Source organism: Triturus cristatus, chromosome 3_1, assembly GCF_964204655.1.
Source record: "Triturus cristatus chromosome 3_1, aTriCri1.1, whole genome shotgun sequence".
Classification (NCBI taxonomy): Eukaryota; Metazoa; Chordata; class Amphibia; order Caudata; family Salamandridae; genus Triturus; species Triturus cristatus.
The window spans coordinates 1001735988-1001741987 of record NC_140583.1 but is presented as its reverse complement, the minus strand read 5'-3'; the positions used below and the strand labels follow the sequence as shown (position 1 = coordinate 1001741987).

Genomic DNA, 6000 nt, shown 5'->3' with positions numbered 1-6000 from the left:
CCTAAATTACCATGCACGCTCTTAGGGGCATATCAACAAGGGTTTTATCTCTGCTTTTTTGGCTTTAAAAGCCAAAAAAGGAGAGATAAAACTAGCGCCCTATCAACAACAGGGTGCTAACATGCAAATTTGCATGTTAGCACCGTTTTACTCTACGCTTCACCTTGCATCTCTAATGAGATGCAAAGGGGGCGTTCCAGAGTAAAATAATAGGAGAAATGTCGCTAAGCGACATTTCTCCTATTATCAAGAATGTCGCTAACCCTCTTAGAGACAAAAAAGCAGCGCTAACCGCGATTAACGCTGCTTTTTTACGTCTGGTATTTTTCTGACTTAGCCATGATATCCTATGGAAGGAGGATGTCATGGCTAAGTTTGCCTGTCCCTATTAACAAGGTAACGTGAGAATATCGCTGGGTTTCCAGTGATAATGTCACGCTAGCCTGTTAGCGTGAGAATTTTTATCGCTATTGAGATAAGCGTTGCTAATAGAACGCTATCTCAGCGATAAAAATTCACGCTAGCCGGCGATAATTATCCTACCGCTAAGTGCGCTTAGACATAATTATCGCCGGTTGTTGTTGATATGCCCCCAGATTCCCCAGCTGTTTACAGAGCAGATAACTAAAATGAGAAGTACAGGGAATTTGTGTTGTTCCACACTTACCTCTACTTTTCTTTTTTCCTCCCCATTGAGAACACTTTAAATTGGATGTGTTCTCTTTCCGTTTTAGTGGTGTCATTTCTATTGTTTCTGGAGTAGGTAAGGCTTTCCAACGCCTCCCCAAGGATTGTGAAAAGCCACAATCAATCAGTAGAGGGTTCAATGCATTTTGCAAACACTCCCTCCTGCCACATCACGTCACCTTCCCGGCCCTGAACCCAACCTTAGTGCTGTGAAAACCGTACTGTCATGTTTTCTTCATACTAAGTATTTGGGCTCTTTTTATGCTTATTTAAAATTGTATTTTCAAGAAACGCAACTGCACCAGTCAACTATCAGTTGTAAATGATACAAGACATAAGAGTTGGTCTTCGTGCTCATGATATTTTTGTTGATTATTTAAACATGATCTGGATATGAATATAGTTGCATATGGCAGTGTTGAAATATACATTTATAAGCATAAAAGTAGGCATACACAAACTCAAAATTCCTATACGGCAGTGTGGTGAACAAACAAGTCTGAAACCCTATGAAGAGGATGCAGGAAGGCACCAGCCAGCATTCTCCTCTCTGTTCTCTTATTTTCGATGGAATCTGAGAGTCTCCCCTCTTCAGCCAACTATGTGGTTGTGTAACTTATTTCTGTTATTGTTCTGGGTAGGTATAATATTTTGCTCTCAACTTTCTGCTGATAAAGCGCATCATTACAAAGGAGGTGAAATAATGCAACATGTACAACGCACTTAAATTGCACAAAACTTTAAAAAGATATAGTGTAGAATAGAAGTTGATAATCATACATGACAGTGTAGTAAAAATGAATGAGGGGCAGAGAGTATAAGGGCTGCATCAAGCCCTTAGTTCAGTATATCAATGGAATTATGTGGCAATGGGAGACCAAATTATGTGGCAGACATTATGAAGCAAGAAAAGGTCAATTCTGATGCTTATTCTGCCACCGTCTGCGACAGTATCATTTTGTAACTTTTAACACTTAGGGGTTGATTAGGATGACGATAGGACCGCCACCACTGGGCCGGCGGTGGCGGTCCTTTCACAATTGCACAGGATTTACCCACCGCCCAATTAGGATGGCGGTGGGTACCGCGGCGGAGGGAAATTCCGGCTGCCGCTTTTCCGCTGGTAGCAATCGTCACGAGTGCCCTGCCGAGCGGTCAGCATACTCACAATGGCGGCAGAGCCAAGCAGGCTCTGCCGGCACAATTATGATGCCGGCACAAGCCAGCCTTTCTGTGGCGGTTGAACCGCCATTGAAAGGCTGGCGTAGAATGTCTTCTGGGGCCTGTTGCGGGCCCCCCTTGTGTTGGGGGGAGGTGTGGGTGTACTGGGGGTACCCATGGTACCCCCCTACATTTCACTGCACCAAGTGACAGGCACAGTGTAGTGCCTGCCACGTAGTTCAGTGAAATGCACAACATGCTCTTTTTAACATCTGCTGTCAGCAGCCACCGCCGCAATGTTAAGGGTGCGAAATCCAACCGCAGCGGCGGCAGTCCCATCATAATTGGATGGACGGGACAGCCACATGCATGGCAGTTGGACCCAATCACCGCTACGGTGGCGGGCGGAACAAATCCACCCGCCATCCTAATGAGCCGCAAAGACATTGTCTGTGAAAAGGTTTCAGCTCAAAGTACCAGTTTCACACAGGAGCACAGCAGGGCACTCATATTTAATAATAAAACTGTTTAATCTGTTTGAGCTAGAAAGAACTTTTTTGTTGAAAAGTGGAAACTATGCAGCAATAGAGGGACTAAGGAACTAGAGCAGTAAGTCTGTAATTATGTGTAAATTATCATAGCCGCAGAATCATATAATTCAAGTGTCCCTGGGTATACCTAATCAGAAAAGCATATTTTTAATCAGAAAAAGGCTTTCCATAACTTTTAATATTGCCTCAAGCCATGTCAACCAATTTTTCTATCAGTTACCCTTCTTTATTATGTTTTTTTTTTATTGTATGCTTTTTACTAATTGCATCAAGTGACATATGTCGTTTAGGGAGCAAATGGTACATCAATTACTTTGATTCTGGTTGGGTTTGCAATGCAATCCTCCTCTAATCCACTGGGAACCATGCCACAGTTGGGGGGCACCCAAGCGCAGTCATAGTTACTGTGCCACGATTTCTGGAGGGGGTGCCCCTGCCGATCAATCTTCTTCACTCTGCCTACATTCACTCGAAGTTTCAGGACGACGTTTTTACCCTCCATGCCAATTGGATATCTTAATGCTTTCTTAATCGCTCTGCTGACGTAGACCCCAGGTCCCAGCATTCCATCCTCCGAGCGTCTGAATCCTGACTTGATAATGCATTCCGCCTGTGCCACGGTGGTCCCGTGGTACATGACGTAGTGCTTCCCGTCTACGGGTTCCTCGAGGGGCTGTAGGAAGATATCCTTGAAATCCTCTCCTAACAAGAGGTCATACAAGTATTTCAATAAGAAACTCATTGCGCAATCTAGAAAACATAAGGAAACAACAAAACATGAGTTGAGTGACGACTGTCATGCAGAAATTACGTTAGATAATTTCACAAAAAATACGGTGAACCTTGGCCATACATACTTGTTTTTGTGATGAACACGGTAATGTTTATGGGCGTTGATATGAATTAAAATTAAAGCCATAAAAGATATAATTTTAAATAATTTGCAATACCAAAACGAAATTTTGCAGCTTGTCCCAACATTCTATGCATATCAAACCTCTTGTGCTTTAGGTTTGGATTAAATGTCAGATGATGGAAGGTGATGGCAATGTGTTTTGTGTAATTGAGGTCAAAAGGCATTTGGTGTGAAAGTTTGAATTCATTGTAGAGAACCTAAATTCTGACCTAAATGCAGAGACTAATTAAGAAAATAAAATTCAGGCATGCTGAAATGCAAACCTATCTTTATTTCGTTAGTCTACAAACTTGAAGTCATTGTCACTTTGACTCTGAGTGTAGAAATAAACTTTAATTAACAATGGGGTTTTCCTTACAGTCCGAAACTCTTCCAATAGGCAAAGAGACAAACTCAGATTTCACAATCAAAGGGGCCATTTTCCAATTTTATGTTGATTTTAGAATACAGAAAAACAAGCTTGCTGTTCAGAGAACTATTAGAGCCCTGTGTGATATTCTCATAAATTACACCCACCTGCATCGATTTTATTCAAGTAAATACATACACCAAATGGCTTTAGTAAAGCTAGGATAGTTAAGAACGTTTAAATTTAATGGAAAGTAAGTTGACATTCCTGTTTTAAGTTAAATATGATTGCTAAACCCCATCACAACTTCTTTCATTAATTTGGAGTGGTGTCCTTTAGACTTATGGCCTTCTGGAAATGGCCAGGCGTGGCTGGTACAGGTAAGAGCGGTAGGGCGGGGTGGGGGCAGGGCAGGGGGATGTCAACATACGAAGGAATAGAAAAAATAAAATAAATAAATACAACCACTTACCGTGTGCTCGCGACATCGCCGACTCGGTGATGCGGCATGTGCAAGGTGAGTGGTTTTATTGATTTAATTAATTATTTTATTTTCTCTATCCCGTCATATGTCGACTTCCCTTGCCGCTGCCTGCCCCCCCACCCCTGCCCCTCCGCTCTACCGCTTTTACCTGTACCGAACGCACCTGAACTCTTATTTGGCAAAATCGAATTTATTGATTCATGGAATTTTGTTATTCCAAATTCATCAGCTTCTCTGATTAGTTACCCCTCGTTAGGGCTACGAGATTGTCCCACATTGCCAGCAACAATGGGCATGGCGCGGAGTGTCTCTTTAAGCATACAAGTCCATTTAATTGTTTAAATCTGTTTTTTTTTTCCTTTAACAAAGTAGACAATCACATTTCCATTTACACATTTCTTGGGACATCCTATTGGAATGTCCAATGAACAGCTGCAACATTCGCGGAGTTGGTCTGAACACATTCGCATCAATATGCATATTAATTACTCTGTGTATAGTAGAGCTTTGCTTGCGTCCTGACAAGCTACATGCTGAAGGCCGCTGCAGCTGTGACCTCTAGGAACATCCTGGTCAGATATCTACTTAATAGTAGCTGTAGCTGCAAAGTAGTCTACTAACTAGGGAGGCAGATAGTAATGGATGGCACAAAGTAAAAATACAGGTAGGGGGATGTCTAACTAGTGCGGGCCTAGATCCCGAGCTTGACAGTTTGCTACCATGTCTGCACCAGTGTTAGTGCATCACTTCCGGTCCTGACCTGTTGGCATTATTGAGGGTTAGCGTGTATGTGGCAGCACGGTGTTCATTCTGTAGATCGTGCAGAATTGTGTTCCAGTTTGTTGCGAATTGAATTTTGCTGAGGCCGGCAGTTTCTTCCCTGTGTAGCATGACGCTCTCAGCCTTAGCCCATATTTGCAGGGAGCGCTTCCAGGGCAGTGCCCTGGGGGCTCAGGGGATATCCTCCTTTTAGTGATCAGCCGCTTCGCTACTATCAATCCCAGGCCGATGAAACGGGAGGGCACCCTCTGACTTTTGCTCCCACGATAGAGATGTCAAATACATGCCTCCCACATGAGGGGAACTGAGGGCTCCATGCAACGGGACATGGCGTCTGTAACTGACCACTAATACCCATAGAGGAGCGGACAGTTCCACAGCATATATAACAGGTCCGCGTCTATAAGGCGGCAGTGTGGGCAGATGTCATCTGTGCAGTTAAAGTATTTGTTGATTTTAGCCAGAGTAAGATACTCTCTCTGCGTAATATATTATTGTTTCAGGTGGAAACGCATATTCCTGGGAGCATAGACAGGGCTTTCCAACACGGTAGTCCGCTCTTTGTCTATGAAAGAGCGGTGTAATCCTCTTCTCAGTGTCGGCTCAGCCGTGGTAATGTCACTGCGGTGTGTTGTCTGAGGGGGGCAGCGAACCATTGCGTATCGTGCCTTCCCCGCCCCATGACATGCAGGTATTGAATTGTTAGGTGTGTTGGAGGTTCATGTGTCATGTCTCCCCGTTGGTTCCTCATGGCTGCTAGGAGCGAGCGATGTAGCAAAACTTGACCCGGGTCCAGTCCGTCCTCTTCGATCAGTGTAGTATACAATGCTAATGTGCCCACCCAGTACAGGTCTCTTATGTCTTTTATCCCCGCCCCCCCCGCCCCATCTGAGTCCATTTCATAAAATGTTATCTATGCACTCATTCATTCATCTACTTAAGCTAGGGTACTTGATTGTAATGTGTGTTCTCTTATCTGTATATTCTGTCATCAAAGACCAGTAGAAGCTCGGCCAAATCATCAGCGCTAAATGTGCTAGGAACGTGTTATGTTTCATTGGTAATGTAAACT

The 6000-nt window shown here is 43.6% G+C and overlaps 1 long non-coding RNA gene across 1 annotated transcript in view; it reads right to left on the bottom strand.

Annotated features, from left to right (window-relative positions):
- Nucleotides 1-1080: 1080 nt before the first annotated feature.
- The window catches only part of LOC146861390 (uncharacterized), an 83297-nt gene continuing 78377 nt past the window's right edge, over nucleotides 1081-6000 (bottom strand). Inside the window, exon 4 of the long non-coding RNA XR_014979255.1 lies at nucleotides 1081-3149. This is a non-coding gene — a long non-coding RNA (uncharacterized LOC146861390). The remainder of the gene's footprint in view (nucleotides 3150-6000) is intronic.